The sequence below is a fragment of the Nicotiana tabacum genome, chromosome 8 (assembly GCF_000715075.1).
Source record: "Nicotiana tabacum cultivar K326 chromosome 8, ASM71507v2, whole genome shotgun sequence".
NCBI lineage: Eukaryota > Viridiplantae > Streptophyta > Magnoliopsida > Solanales > Solanaceae > Nicotiana > Nicotiana tabacum.
Genome location: NC_134087.1, coordinates 208,740,924 through 208,756,465, shown reverse-complemented (window position 1 = coordinate 208,756,465; position 15,542 = coordinate 208,740,924).

Below are 15,542 nucleotides of genomic sequence, written 5' to 3'. Positions count from 1 at the left end.
ACAATTTTTTGGGCATGTGGCTTACAATTGAAGAAGTGGCCCAATCCGATTTTTCTTTGTATTTTTGCTCTCTTTTGTTCTTTTATTTTTCTAAAACTAAATTATAAAAATACTTAAATTATTATTAAGAACTAAATTAAGTTATAAAAGCGCAAATTAACTCCCAATAACAATTAACGCACAATTAAGTAATAATTAAGCATAAAATTGTATATTTGGACATTAAATGCTAAAAATGCAAAAGATGCCTATTTTTGTAATTTTTAATTTTTGTAAAACAAACTTAATTACTAACAATTGTAGAATTAAATCCTACATGCAAAATGCGATATATTTTTGTATTTTTATTAATTTAACAAATAAACATGTACAGACAAATACAAATAATTATCCAAAAATATCACAAAAATTCTCAAAATTGCACACCAAGGAAAATCATTTTATTTTGAATTTTTTGGGAGTAATTCTCATATAGGGCAAAATTCACGTGCTTACAGCGGAGAGGCATTGGTGGCTTCATTTTGGGAGTTGGTATTCAGACTTGTGTGTTGACTGACTTTTTGAATATCAGGAATATTATGAAATTGAAAAAAAAAGAAATAGCGGTTAGGGAATTGATTGTTTATTTTTGAAAAAAAACCAATGCCCGAATACCATCAAAACTCTGCCGAAATTTTGAGAAAATAAAAAAAAATGTCTTATTAGTTTGTTTTATTAAAAGCAAAGGAAAAATAGAAAAAAAAGAGTCGTTGTTCTGTCTTATTTTTCAAAAAAAAAATAGAAAAGGAAAATAGTTTGTCTTTCCCTGAAAAATGACAATGAAAAAGAGTCTTACTTTTAAAATAATTTTTTATTTGTTTCTGGAAATGCCAAAATGAAAATGAAAAGAGTCGTGCTTTGAAAGTGGTTTTGTTATTTGCTGCTGAAAATGAAAAAAAATCCTGTTTTCAAATAGTTCAGTTAATTGCCCGAACTACGCGGGTTTCGGAATCATTAGCAACGACTAGAAAACACAAGCATGACAGGTAAAGAAAAAGGAAAAAAGAGAAAGAAAAGAAAACAACAAAACGAAAAAAGAAAGAAAAGAAAAGAGAAAGAGAAAATAAAAGAAAAATGATAACAAAAAACAAAAGAACGTCAGAAGAAAACAGAGGAATTGGGAACTACGTTCGACCTGATTCCTCAAAGAGGATACGTAGGCGCCTCACGCTCGGTCATGGTGTAATAAAAATTAAATAAATAAATAATCTCCAAGCAAGAAATTGGGGCAAGGGTTGCGCTTGTTGTAAACAAATATGGTTCCGAAGGTTGTAATTTTGAACCCCAAACTGATTTGTTTTTGAGCCTTTAATACCCTTTCTTTCTAGCCTATCCAAAAACCCACATTACGGTCCAAAGAATGACCTTCTGATCAGTCTTCAAAGGATGCCAAGTCAGACAAATGAGAGTCTTACCGGTGAACATAACACTCTGTTCCATAATAGAAAGGACTCTAATCTCCAGCAGAGAGAGTCATACCGGCAACACTCCAAATCCCCAGCTGGAAAGTGATACAAATGAGAGAGTCTTATCGGTGAACATCTTTACGGACACCGTAAGGCGATGAAAGCTGAGAGAAAAACCAAAATGACAAAGGCTTGATAGTGAAAACCCTTCGGGCACTACAAGTCGAATAAGATTGAGAATCAGATGGGGAATTGCCAATTGAAGGTCTTGAAAGACGATTGGCGGCGGAGGATAGTCCATATGTGCATGTCATGACCATTAGAGTCGGTATCTGCGTTTGATAGGTTTTTATTTATAGTTTCTTTTGTTAAAGAGTCATCTTTTTCCTTTGTCTTTTTATTCTGTTTCCTTTTATCTTTTCCTTTCATAGAAAAATTCCCCAATAGAGTCTGTTTGGTCAGAACAAGTGAGAAATGACTTCAAAATAGGCCATCAACTTTCCAATCAATCAAGATGAGATCTGACTAGTACATCCAAGTGGTATAGCCAGCAAGAAACAAGCGCGAGACCAGTGTCAAAAAAGATATCCCCAGCAAAAGGGAATTGACCAAAGGATTGACGAGTGTCAAGAGGGATATCCTTGCCAAAATCAAAGGTTATAAACCTCAAGGCCGAGGCCCGTGGACAAAGCAAGGAGAACAATGAGCATGATTTGGGAAATTCATACGAGACTAAAAGGTCGGAAAAATGACAGTTTCCGAACTATGCCACAAAAGAAGAGGGATATCCCCAGCAGAAAGGTAAAGGAAATGGCATTTAATATCATCCCCAACAAGTTTTGGAACGCAGAGCAGGGAAGGAAAAAGGGAAAAGCCATCCCAGTAGAAGTATCACAACCAACCACCGCGTTTTAAACTAAAAATTTTGTTTGATTTGAAACAGGTAAAGGAAATGGCATTGATGACAGAAATGCATGCCATAAGGGAGACTGTCAAACTGGGGCAGAAAATTTTCCTTTCATTTAGAAAATTTTCTGGAAGTCAGATACCTAGTTGGGGAAGAATAAAGATAGCACCAGTCTCAAGGGAAGTGGTCTTTGAACCAGTTTTACCCCCAGCATAACAAGTTTTAATAAAGGAAGTTGTTCCCCAGCGGACAGAACAAAAGGATGAAATTTGTGCTCGGAAAAAGCAAAAGGCCAGTATCATTCCCAGCAGCCTTCCGAAGAGTGAAGCACTAGTTTTGAAGGAATCAAAATCCCCCAGCAGTGTTATCCTCGACAGAGTTATCCCCAGCTGATAACATTTTATCCCCCAACAGGTAAGTAAATAATTCCCTAGCAGTGTTATCCCCATCATTTTCGAGGGAAGACAACACAGGTAAGTAAAATAATTCAGAAATAAGGAAATGGTTCACGCATAGGAGACGCACTTCCTAAGTTTATTTTTACCAATAAGAGACGCACTTCCTAAGTTTAGTTTTACCAATAGGAGACGCACTTCCTAAGTTTAGTTTTACCAATAAGAGACGCACTTCCTAAGTTTATTTTACCCATAGGAGACTCACTTCCTAAGTTTAGTTTTACCAATAGGAGACGTACTTCCTAAGTTTAGTTTTGCCCATAAGAGACACACTTCTTAAGTTTAGTTTTACCCATAGGAGACGCCCTTCCTAAGTTTAGTTTTACCAATAGGAGACGCACTTCCTAAGTTAGTTTTACCAATAGGAGACGCACTTCCTACGTTTAGTTTTACCAATAGGAGACGCACTTCCTAAGTTTAGTTTTACCAATAGGAGACGCACTTCCTAAGTTAGTTTTACCAATAGGAGACGCACTTCCTAAGTTCATTTTACCTAATAGGAGACGCACTTCCTAAGTTTAGTTTTACCAATAGGAGACCAGTGGTTTTGGGTATTGTCCCCAGCAGAGTCGCCAGAGCTGTCACACCTCCTTTTTCCGCCCCCGCGAGGGCGTAAGAGTTTTTTCCAATTAAAGGACAATCGAAACGGGATTTATTTATTTATTTCAGAGTCGCCACTTGGGAGATTTAGGGTGTCCCAAGTCACCAATTTAATCCCGAATCGAGGAAAAGAATGACTCCATATTATAGTCTGCGAACCAGAAATCCGGATAAGGAATTCTGTTAACCCGGGAGAAGGTGTTAGGCATTCCCGAATTCCGTGGTTCTAGCACGGTCACTCGACTGTCATATTCGGCTTGTTTACCTGATTTTTTTAAACAATTAAGAACTTATATGCAAATTTAGCATTAAACCGCTTTTATCATTATTCTTCTTATTATTTTATACAAGAATTGCAACGTCGTGAAAACGCATCTCGAACCACGTCACAACCAGTGTACACGTGATTTGTTGACGAATTTTGACTTCGTCAAGATCGGGATTTGGGCTACATAATGCACACCTATATTTAAGAAAATAACCTTATTAAATATGCGCCAAAAGACTACGCGTTATTATACTTTTAGGTAGGACCGTGAAATTTACTAAACGGCCCATCCCGGGATCTAAGTATTATTTTCTTTTTTAAAAAATAAATAAATAAATAAGATTGGAGAACCCTGCAAATTTTTGTATTGTTTATATTTATTTATTTTTAGCGAAATCCTCCCTTATTTTATGAATATCGTTTAATGACTACATTTTATTATTACTAAGTTTGTCTATAAATATAAAATCAATCTCTACATACTTAAAAATAACATATTAAATACTAGTTTAAAATAAATATTAACGGAAAGTAATATTACTAAAATTATAATTATAAATACAACATGAAATTGTCAAATATATATTTTTTTTTAAAAAAACTAATTATCCCATAGTCGGATTAAAAATCATATTGTTAGATGACTTGAGCTATTGAAATTAATTATTTACAAATACTGAAAATTAGAAATAATCTTGATTACTAAACCGTATTTCTAAAAAAATTAAATAATTTAACCTTAACTAACCTTGTTTTAATTCAAATCATGTCCTAATACTTGATTCGCAAAATTAATTCATGTTTTAACTGAATTTAGCTACATGATTCCGATTAACTTAACGTTGATGATACTAAAACCCTTATGAATAAAGAACTTAATCAATTTTGCCAAACTGATTTAATAAAGCCATTTTTACGTTATTTTCTTCTATTTTAATTATTTGACAGTTTAATCAGTAATGAACATGCTTAAATATATACTACCTAATAATCAGATTAAAGCAAAGCATTATTTAATACATCGCTACAATATGCCTAATTATGAAAAACGACGGCGATTTACAGAATAATAATACATGAAATAACCTAAATGCAATTAATAAAAAAAACTAAATTAAAAATTTAAAATTCCATTCTTCATTTCAAGCTTACAAAAGGCCAAAATTACAGTTGTGTACCTGGTATTGTCAATATAAGAAGAAGAAAGTCAGCCACGTAGTACGTAACACAGCAACAACAATAATAACCAGCAATCCAGTCAACAGAAATCCCAGTGACAGATTTGAAAATCAAAATAAAATCCAGAAACACCGACAACAAACAACGGACAGAAACCAAGGGAATTTTCAGATTTGAAAGTCTAATTAATGTTTTAACCCTTAATTTCTAAACCCGTATATTAGAATATTTATCAGGTGTGTACTACTTTCTCTTCTAATTTCCAGCTCCTTTTTTTTTATTTTTTATTTTCTTTTTTTTTTCTTGAAAGTTTTAATATTTTTCGGAATTTTTCTTTCTCTTTTAAATATTCAGCTCTTTTTTTTCTATCTCTCTCTCTATCTGTCCTCTTTTTTTTTGTGTATTCTCTGTTCTCTCTTTTTAAAAATCTGATCAAGTTCTCTTATTTATCCCATCCCAAAACCCTTTAATCCATTAATAAAACCATCACTTTCTCCTACCAAACCCACTATCTTCCCACTCATCCCCTTTTAATCTCACTACCTAATGTTTTATCCCCCACTTTATTAAATAAATACCCCATTATACCTTGTCCCCCATGCTTATATTAAACAATTGCATTATTCCCCACCATTATATCTTGTCCCCCCATTATTGATTATTTTAATATTATCTTAATTTTAATGGACAAAACACTCAAAAGTAAATAATTATTCAGAATTTTAATTCCAAAAATAACCTTCTGCCCTTACTGAAATTACCACTTTACCCCTGAACGTACTGCAAATTACCACACTACCCCCATCAGCTATAACCAATTCACCTAATTAATTTCAACCAAAATACAGCAAATATGACCAATTTCTAAACAAATTTTTAACAACAAATTCAAACTAAATGATGAACAACAAAGAAACAACTAAAATTATCTTGATTGAACAATATTTTTAACAAACAAACCTACTTTTAGATCCAACAACAACAAACATGTATATTCAGATTTCTAAATTCAATAATCATTTGAACTTAAAATTAAATCTAACAACATTACAACCAACAATTTCTATATTAAAATTAAACAAGATCATGAAGCAAGCTGAAGAAATAATCATAAATGATAAACAACAAACAAGAAAATCAAACTTATACTAATTTCGGATTCAAGAACAATCAAACAAAGTATGAACATAAATGAAAAGTTTCAACAACAATAACAAGCAAGTTTTATTCAAATTCGAATTAAGCTTAAACAAAATAAATAAACATATTCAAATCACTAAACTTCAAATAATCAACTGATCTTTTTAATTAACTCCAATAAAATTATAACAAAGATACATGATTCAAAAAAAATTAAAAACCATAACATAACTTCTCATTAAATCACTAAATTAAAGACGAACTTTAAACAAAATGAACACGAATTTAATCTACAACAAACAATGGATTCAAACGATTTAAACTAACATTCTTTTATATTAACATTAAATCCTTTTAAATTAATAAAACAAACTGAAAAATAATTAATTGAATCTTCAACTTAGATCTAACAACAATATAATTAAACTAACCATTTTTATCTAAAAATAAATAAGAAAAATAAAACAAACTTATACTAATTTCAAATCTGAAAATATCAAACAAATTACGGACGAAATAAAACTTAAACCAACTAACCGTAAATGACCAACGACGAACATCGAACGAACTTTAAACGAAACCAACGAAACTTTGACATAAACGGACTTGAAGACGACGAAGCGACAAGCTGCGATGGCAGCCATGGCGAAAGAAACGAACACGAAACAGTAGCAGCAACACGGAACAGTAGCAGCGGCAGCCATTGGAATAGTAGCAGCGACAAGGAACAGTAGCAGCGGCAAGGAACAATAGCAGCAACAGTGGTTGAGCAGCGGCATCATGGAGGAGCAGCAGCAGCAGGTAGCAGCGGCGGAGCAGAATGCGGAGTAGCAGTGGTGGCTTGACGAAGAAGATGAAGCAACGGGGAAGCCATGGACGACGCAGCAGCAGTAGAAGAAGCAACGACGCAACGAAGAAGAAGGAGAAGAAGATGCACAGCCATGGGAGCTTGACGAGCTCGTCAATGGCGGATGTTGTTTGATGATGAAGATGAAGCTTGGGACGAAGAAGCTGAAGATGGGGCAGCCATGGATGGAGGTCATTTGGAGCTTGAAAAAGAAGAAAGAAAATGAGGGGTGGGTGGCGGATAGTTTAGTGTTTTATGTTAGGGTTTTTTTTTTTGTTTTGTTTTTGTTTTGTTTTCTTTTGTGAAATGTAAGATAATAGGGGTGTTGGGTTATGGACTGAGTCGACCCGGTTTAAAATGGACCGGTTCATGGGGAAGGTTGGGTATTTTTTGGGCCTGGGGTTGAAATTTGAAGAAGTGGCCCAATCCGATTTTTCTTTGTATTTTTTGCTCTCTTTTCTTTTACTTCCTAATAAATAAAACTAAAATTCTAAATTAAATTACAAACTAAATTATCTTATAAAAAAACTAATTAACTCTAAAAATAATTATCGCACATTTAAATAACAATTAATGACAAAAATCGCACAATTTAGATGTTTAAATGCTAAACATGCAACATACATTTATTTTTTTATGATTCTCATTTTTGTAAACAAACTTAAATAAATACTAAAATGGAAATGCGACATATTTTAATATTTTTATTAATTTAAACAAATAAACATGCGCGGAAAAATACAAATAATTATCCAAAATGTCACAAAAATTCTCAAAATTGCACGCAAAGAAAAATTATTTTATTTTGGATTTTTTGGGAGTGATTATCATATAGGGCAAAAATCACGTGCTTACAAGTTTTACAAATAGGAGATGCACTTCCTAATTTTAGTTTTACCAATAGGAGACGCACTTCCTAAGTTAGTTTTACCAATAGGAGACGCACTTCCTAAGTTCATTTTATCCATAGGAGACGCACTTCCTAAGTTTAGTTTTACCAATAGGAGACGCACTTCCTAAGTTTAGTTTTACCAATAGGAGACGCACTTCCTAAGTTTAGTTTTACCAATAGGAGACGCACTTCCTAAGTTTAGTTTTACCAATAGGAGACGCACTTCCTAAGTTTAGTTTTACCAATAGGAGACGCACTTCCTAAGTTTAGTTTTACCAATAGGAGACGCACTTCCTAAGTTTAGTTTTACCAATAGGAGACGCACTTCCTAAGTTTAGTTTTACCAATAGGAGACGCACTTCCTAAGTTTAGTTTTACCAATAGGAGACGCACTTCCTAAGTCTAGATTTACCAATAGGAGACGCACTTCCTAAGTTTAGTTTTTCCCATAGGAGACACACTTCTTAAGTTTAGTTGTGCCCATAGGAGACGCACTTCCTAAGTTTACTTTTACCCCATAGGAGACGCACTTCCTGAATTAAGATTTCACGCATAGGAGACGCACTTCCTAAATTATTTTCATGCATAGGAGACGCACTTCTTAGTTCAAAATCATTAAAGTTCCACCCATAGGAGACGCACTTCCTAAGTTTATTTTACCCCTAAGAGACACAATTCCTAAGTTTAATTTTATGCATAGGAAACGCACTTCCTGAATTAAGTTTTCATTGCTAGGAGACGCACTTCCTAGTTCAAAATCATTAAAATTTCACTCATAGGAGACACACTTCCTAAGTTTATTTTACCCCTAGGAGACGCACTTCGTAGTCCGGGTCATTAAGGTTATATTTTTGCTTTAGGAGATGCACTTCCTAGTCTGGTTCATTTAAGATTTCATTCGTAGGAGACGCATTTTCCTAGTTTGAGTCATTGAGATTTTACCCATAGGAGGCACACTTCCTAAAATTGATAGTTCATTTATAGGAGACGCACTTCCTAGTTTGGATTTTTCAAGTTATATTTTATTTCAGGAGACGCACTTCCGGAATTGAGATTTCACCCTTAGGAGATGCACTTCCTAGTTTGATTCATCTTAAGTTCGACCATAGGAGACGCACTTCCTAGTCTAGTTTATTGAAGTTTTACCTGTAGGAGACGCACTTCCTAATCAAGGTCTTTCAAGTTTTTCTTTTAGGAGACGCACTTCCTAAATTGAGATTTTATTCATAGGAGACGCACCTCCTAGTTTTAGTCACTGAAGTTTTCACCCCAGGAGACGCACTTCCTAGTTTAGTTCATTCTGATTCAACCATAGAAAACGCACTTCCTAGTTTGAGTCATTGAGGTTTTATTTTAGCAGACACATTTGCTAGCAAGAGTTTTTTTTGGTTTTACTCGTAGGAGATGTGCATCCTAGTCTAGTATTTAGTTTACTCTCATCATTGCATCGGTAGTATAAGTGGGTTACAATTTTGCTAACGACTCACAAATTTTCCAAGTGCAAACTGGGTTAGGAAATTTCGTTTGTTTTGTTTGTTTTGGTTGTCAGGAGCCCGCCTGGAGAATGGAGGTGATAAATTTTTGAAAAAAAAAGTTGTTGAAGTCAGGAGCCCGCCTGGAGAATGGAGGCTGATTTATTTTAAGAAGTTGTCGAAGTCAGGAGCCCGGCTGGAGAACGGAGGCTAAATTATTTTTAGGAAAGTTGTAGAAGTCAGGAGCCCGCCTGGAGAACGGAGGCTAAATTATTTTGAGAAAGTTGTCGAAGTCAGGAGCCCGCCTGGAGAATGGAGACTGAATTATTTTAAGAAAGTTGTTGAAGTCAGGAGCCCGCCTGGAGAATGGAGGCTGAATTAAATTTTAAGAAGTTGAAGAAGTCAGGAGCCCGCCTGTAGAACGGATGTTGTTATATGTTCAAAATGATGAAGTCAGGAGCCCGCCTGTAGAACGGAGGTTGTTGTATGTCGAAGATGAAAAGTTAGGAGCCCGCCTGTAGAACGGAGGTTGTTGTATGTCGAAGATGAAGAAGTCAGGAGCCCGCCTGTAGAACGGAGGTTGTTATATGTTCAAGATGAAGAAGTCAGGAGCCCGCCTGTAGAACGGAGGTTGTTGTATGTCGAAGAGGAAAAGGTCAGGAGCCCGCCTGTAGAACGGAGGTTGTTATATGTTGAAAAATGAAGAAGTTAGGAGCCCGCCTGTAGAACGGAGGTTGCAATATGTTGAAAAATGATGAAGTCAGGAACCCACCTGTAGAACGGAGGTTGTTAGAATTTAAGAAGTTGAAGAAGTCAGGAGCCCGCCTGTAGAACGGAGGTTGTTAAATTCAAGATGATGAAGTCAGGAGTCCGCCTGTAGAACAGAGGAATATCTTTCAAGATCAAGCAGTAACCCACTGGAAGGCAGAAGATTACAACAAAAATCCCCAGTATTCAATCCAAGTTAGAAATAGCAGAAGCTCGCCTCAAGAATGCGAGTCAACAGTCTGAGATGATCAACAGAAGCTAGTCACAAAAACAAAAACAAGAAAAGGAAAAAAAGCAAGCATAAAAAAAAATGAATCCAAAGTACGGAAGTGGAGAGCAAATGTGGTCTGCTCAAGAACTAGCACCTACAACTAGCAAGTATCAAGGTTCAAATCCAAAGTCTGTATGAAGCACCATTCAAGACTCAAAATCAAACTTCAGAAGACTTATAGATAGGAATCCTTGTAACTAGTAGCTGATAGGCTTAATTAGTCCTTTTTTTTTTCATTTTTCATTTTTTGTAACAACAGGACCGCGGACCGAAACTTCAACGGAATGGCACCTCGATCGGCTCTTCACCTCGGTACACTCTACCATCTCTCTCAGTTCCGAACTACACGTGGCCTGATTCCTTTATAATCAAGGATATGTAGGCAGCTCAGATACCAGGGCTCGGTCACATTCCCTTCCTTTCCTTAGTGTAGTCCCTCCAAATAATGGTCGGGTCAAAAACATGTCTAGTCGTTCTTTGTTGGAAAACTCTTCGTGTTTCCAGTCAAAGAGGGGCAGCTGTAGACGTGTGATTTTTGACCCTCCCCGGGAATTTTCACATTTTTAGCGTGAATATTTAAATTGGGTCTAATATAGCTATTTTGACTATTTTTCTTTATTTCGTCGCAAAAGAAAAATTACAAAATATATATATATAAATTTTAGCTTATGTATTTCTCACAAACTTGAAAAAATACAAAAAAAAAATAGTACCTTATTTTTGTACTTTATATAATTTCAAAAATTATAAAAAATATAGTTTTATTAATGTTTTGTAGTCATTTTAAACTTAAAAAATATATAAAAATAGTACTTTATGTTTTTATCATTGTATAATTTCGAAAATTACAAAAAAGTTATTAACGTTTTGTAGCCATTTTAATCTTGAAAAATACAAAAATAGTACTTTATATTTTATCTTTATATGAAAACGAAAATGACAAAAATAGTTTTATTTATGCTTTGTAGCTATTTTAATCTTGAAAAATACTAAGAAAAAAAGAGGAAGAAATAGTTTTGTTTTAAATAATTAATTTTATTTCGGTAGTTGTTTTGCTTGCATAGGATTAATTGAATAACATCGTGTTTTTATTCTCGGGTCTGGGCGAAGAATAATATTTGGGTTCAAACTACCCGTTTTTAGGCCTAATTTTCGGACCTAGCCCGTAATAATTCGAGCCCACCACACGTGGGGGACACGCGTGGGGAACACGGACGGAACACCACACACGGGGAACCCCACCACGCATAGGGGACACAAGTCTTGGACCACTACACACGTGGGGTCCATGTTCTTTGCACAAGCTACAAAATACACGGACTGATTTTCAAAAAGCGGGGGAGAACACTTGGACTTCATCTTATTCTTCCTAAAGAAAACAAGGAGGAACCCTAGAAAGAAAACCCTAAGGCTTCGTCTTCTTTAGGATTTCGAACGCCTGAAAACCAGTCGCGATAACCAGCCCAACTCCCCCATCGTCTTCCCCACCTCCAAACCTCTCCGCGACCACCAGAAAACGACCCCTTTCGTCGCCGGAAAAACCAGTAGCTCGCCTTCTTCCTCCATTGAAACCAGCTCCATCCTCACGTCCCGCGATCACGACCAGACTTCACGTCGCTTCCTCGCGCACAACAGTGAACCAAACAGTCCGGCGACCACAACCCTATCCCGTCATCACTGTAAGCACGTGATTTTTGCCCTATATGAGAAATACTCCCAAAAAATGCAAAATAAAATGATTTTTCTTGATGTGCAATTTTGAGTGTTTTTGTGATATTTTTGGATAATTATTTGTATTTGTCTGTGTTTGCTTATTTGTTAAATTAATAAAAAATACAAAAATAAGTCGCATTTTACATGTAGGATTTAATTCTACAATTCTTAGTAATTAAATTAGTTTTACAAAAATTAAAAATTACAAAAATAGGCATTTTTGCATTTTTAGCATTTAATGTCCAAATGAACAATTTTGTGCTTAATTATTACCTAATTGTGCGTTAATTTTTATTGGGAGTTAATTTGCGCTTTTATAACTTAATTTAGTTCTTAATAATAATTTAAGTACTTTTATAATTTAGTTTTAGAAAAATAAAAGGAGAAAAAGAGATAGAGAAAAATACACAGATACGAGAGAGAGAAACAAATCTGAAAATAAGAGAGAGAAAAGAGCTGAATATTTAAGAGATAGAAAATTACGAAAAATATTTAAGCTTTCAAATAAAAAAAAAACCTAAGAAAAAACATTCTACTTTCTTTTGTTGTTTGAAATCAGAATTAATTGTTGTTTCATCAAAGCTGGAAGCTTTTGTTTTTTTTTGGGATTACTACTCCACCGGTCTGTTACTGGGTTGTTACTGTTGCTGGGCTATTGTTGCTGTGTTGTACTGATTTTACTGCTGCTACTGATTCTCATATTCATTTTCTTTTGCTTCCAATATCAGGTACACAACTGAAAAGCTGGTTATTGTAATCCGAAATATGAAGCGTGAATACATATGAAGAATGAAAATTTGAAGTTTTAATTTCGTTTTTTTCTTTGTTCCTTTTGTTGATTGTATTTAAGCTATTTCATGAATTACTAAATAATAACTGGAATAAGAAAATAATATCATAAAGTTAGTCTGTAATAAATCGGTTCGGCAAAATAGGTTAATTCACTAGTTATGAAGGCTTCAAGATTATAGGTTGATCATGAACAAGTAGCTAAATTTAGCTAAGACACGAATTTAAATTAAACATCGTAAATTAGGCATTAAGGCATGACTTGAGCTTAAGCAAGATTAGAAGAACGTTTAAGTCTAATAAACTTTCTAATAAGCTTTAGTAATTATGGTTAAATTTAGTTTCAAATGATTGTGAATAATTAATCTCAATAATATTTTTTTAAAAAAATAACAATGCTGAGTTTTAATCTAGCTATATTTGTTTATTTTGAATATTAGTTGTTGAATTTTTATTTAATTTATAATTTTCGAAATTAAGAATAAAATTCTTTTTTCATCAATATTTGTATTAATCAAGCAATTAGCGTGTCATGTTTTCTTAAATAATAATAATAAAAAAAAACGTAATTAATTAGGATTTTCTTTATTCATTTTAGAGACTAATTTTAAATAGCAAAATGTAGTCGCTTTAAGATTTATCCATTTAGGAAAATAAATAAGATGAGCCTCGCTTAATAAAATGTATAGATTGCGGGGCCCTCAATAAATGTACATTTAATTGCTTAGAATTAAGGAGGAGTCGTTTTAGCAAATTTCACGACCCTACCCCAAAGTAATAAATCGCTAATTGCTTTAGGCGCGATATAATAATAATACATTCTTAAACACGGGTATGCATTTATGCGACCCAAATCCAAATCCCAAAACATTGAATAAAAATATGTTCCGGATCGTGGATGCATTTTATGTGACCCAATCCAAAGACATGTTTTTAAACGATGTTCACATTCTTTAAAAAATATAATAATGAAAGCGGTAAAAAGATAAAACTTGCACATGAGTCCATATTTGTATAAAATCAGATAATCAAGCCAAATATAACAGTTGAGCGACCGTGCTAGAACCACGGAACTCGGGAATGCCTAACACCTTCTCCCGGGTTAACAGAATTCCTTATCCGGATTTCTGGTGCGCAGACTGTAATACAGAGTCATTCTTTTCCTCGATTCGGGATTAAAATAGGTGACTTGGGACACCCTAAATCTCCCAAGTGGCGACTCTGAAATAAAGAAATAAATCCCGTTTCGACTGTCCTTTAATTGGAAAAACTCCCTTGCACCCTCGCGGGGGCGGAAAAAGGAGGTGTGACAGCTCTGGCGACTCTGCTGGGGATAAAACCCAGAACCACTGGTTCAGGGTTCAAGAATTCGAGCTTAAAATAATTGTTATAGTTGGCTTTATTTATTATCTGATTTTTTTACATGATATATGCCCAATGTGCTAAATGACACTTTTACCGCTTTAATATTATTTGAATTATGAATATATACAACTGCTACGAAACCCCCTTCTTTCTGAGTCTTCTAAATTTATGGTGCACACGTGCGCGTGACCCACCTTTCTGTTAAATTCATACCAAATAAGACGAAGTTGGGACAAGTAACTAGGCCGGGTAGACTTTCGTGCTCCCGGTACGTTGCCCCCGCTTCGGCGCAAACTGTCCGTTTGGGTAAGCCAGGGCTAGATCAATATGCCTCAGGTTTTTTCACTTAGAATAACTCAGCTTCATGCCGAATCCCTAGTAGGAGCGTTTGTTTGCATCACGTGCATTTGACTTTGGAGACTCAACACAGGGGTTGGGTCTGTCTAGGATAGGTGTACCAAAAAATGAAAATGACCATCCTGATGCATCTTACTTGCTCCTACTTGCGCATTTATTTGATTCGTACTTGTGTGCTGACTGACTTTTGAATATCAGGAATAATATTTTAAAATTAAAAAAAAAAAGAAATAGCAGTTAGGGAATTGATTGTTTATTTTTGAAAAAAAAAAACCAATGCCCAAATACTGTCAAAACTCTGCCGAGATTTTGAGAAAATGAAAAAAAATATCTTATTAGTTTGTTTTATTAAAAGCAAAGGAAAAATAAAAATAAAAAATTGTTGTTCTGTCTTGTTTTTCAAAAAAAAAAAACAAATTAGAAAAAAAAATAGTTTGTCTTGCCATAAAAATGAAAATGAAGAAGAGTCTTGTTTTTAAAATGGGTTTTTATTTATTTATTTGTTTAGATACCAAAATAAAAATAAAAATAATAAAATAAAAATAGTCGCATTGAAAGTGGTTTTATTATTTGTTGCAAATATATATATATAAAAATCCAAAAAGTTTTTCTTTATTTCCAAAAAATGTATATATATCTTTATTTGTTGCAAAAAATATTTGTCCTGCCAAAAAGTCTAGAAAAGTTTTTTTTTAGACTCCCAATTTTCAAAACAAAAAATTCAAAAATATTTTCCATTATTGACTTCTTTAAGAAAGTCTTTTTAATTATTAAAAATATATATATAAAATAAAACAAATTATATATATATAATAAAATAAAACAAATTCGAAAATATTTTCCTTCTTCTTTAAAAATTGAAAAAAAATTCAAAATTCAAAAAATATTTTTTTTAGAAAGCATTTCTTTTATTAAAGGTAAAACTCCAAAAAAATATTTTCTTTCTTCTTAGAATAAGAAAAAAAACAAAAAAAAAATATCTTCCAAACTTTTGAAATTCTCAAAGTTCAAATCAAAAGAAAAGGAATTCTTAGAAGTCTTTCTTTCAAAAAAAAAATCAATCAAAAATCCAAA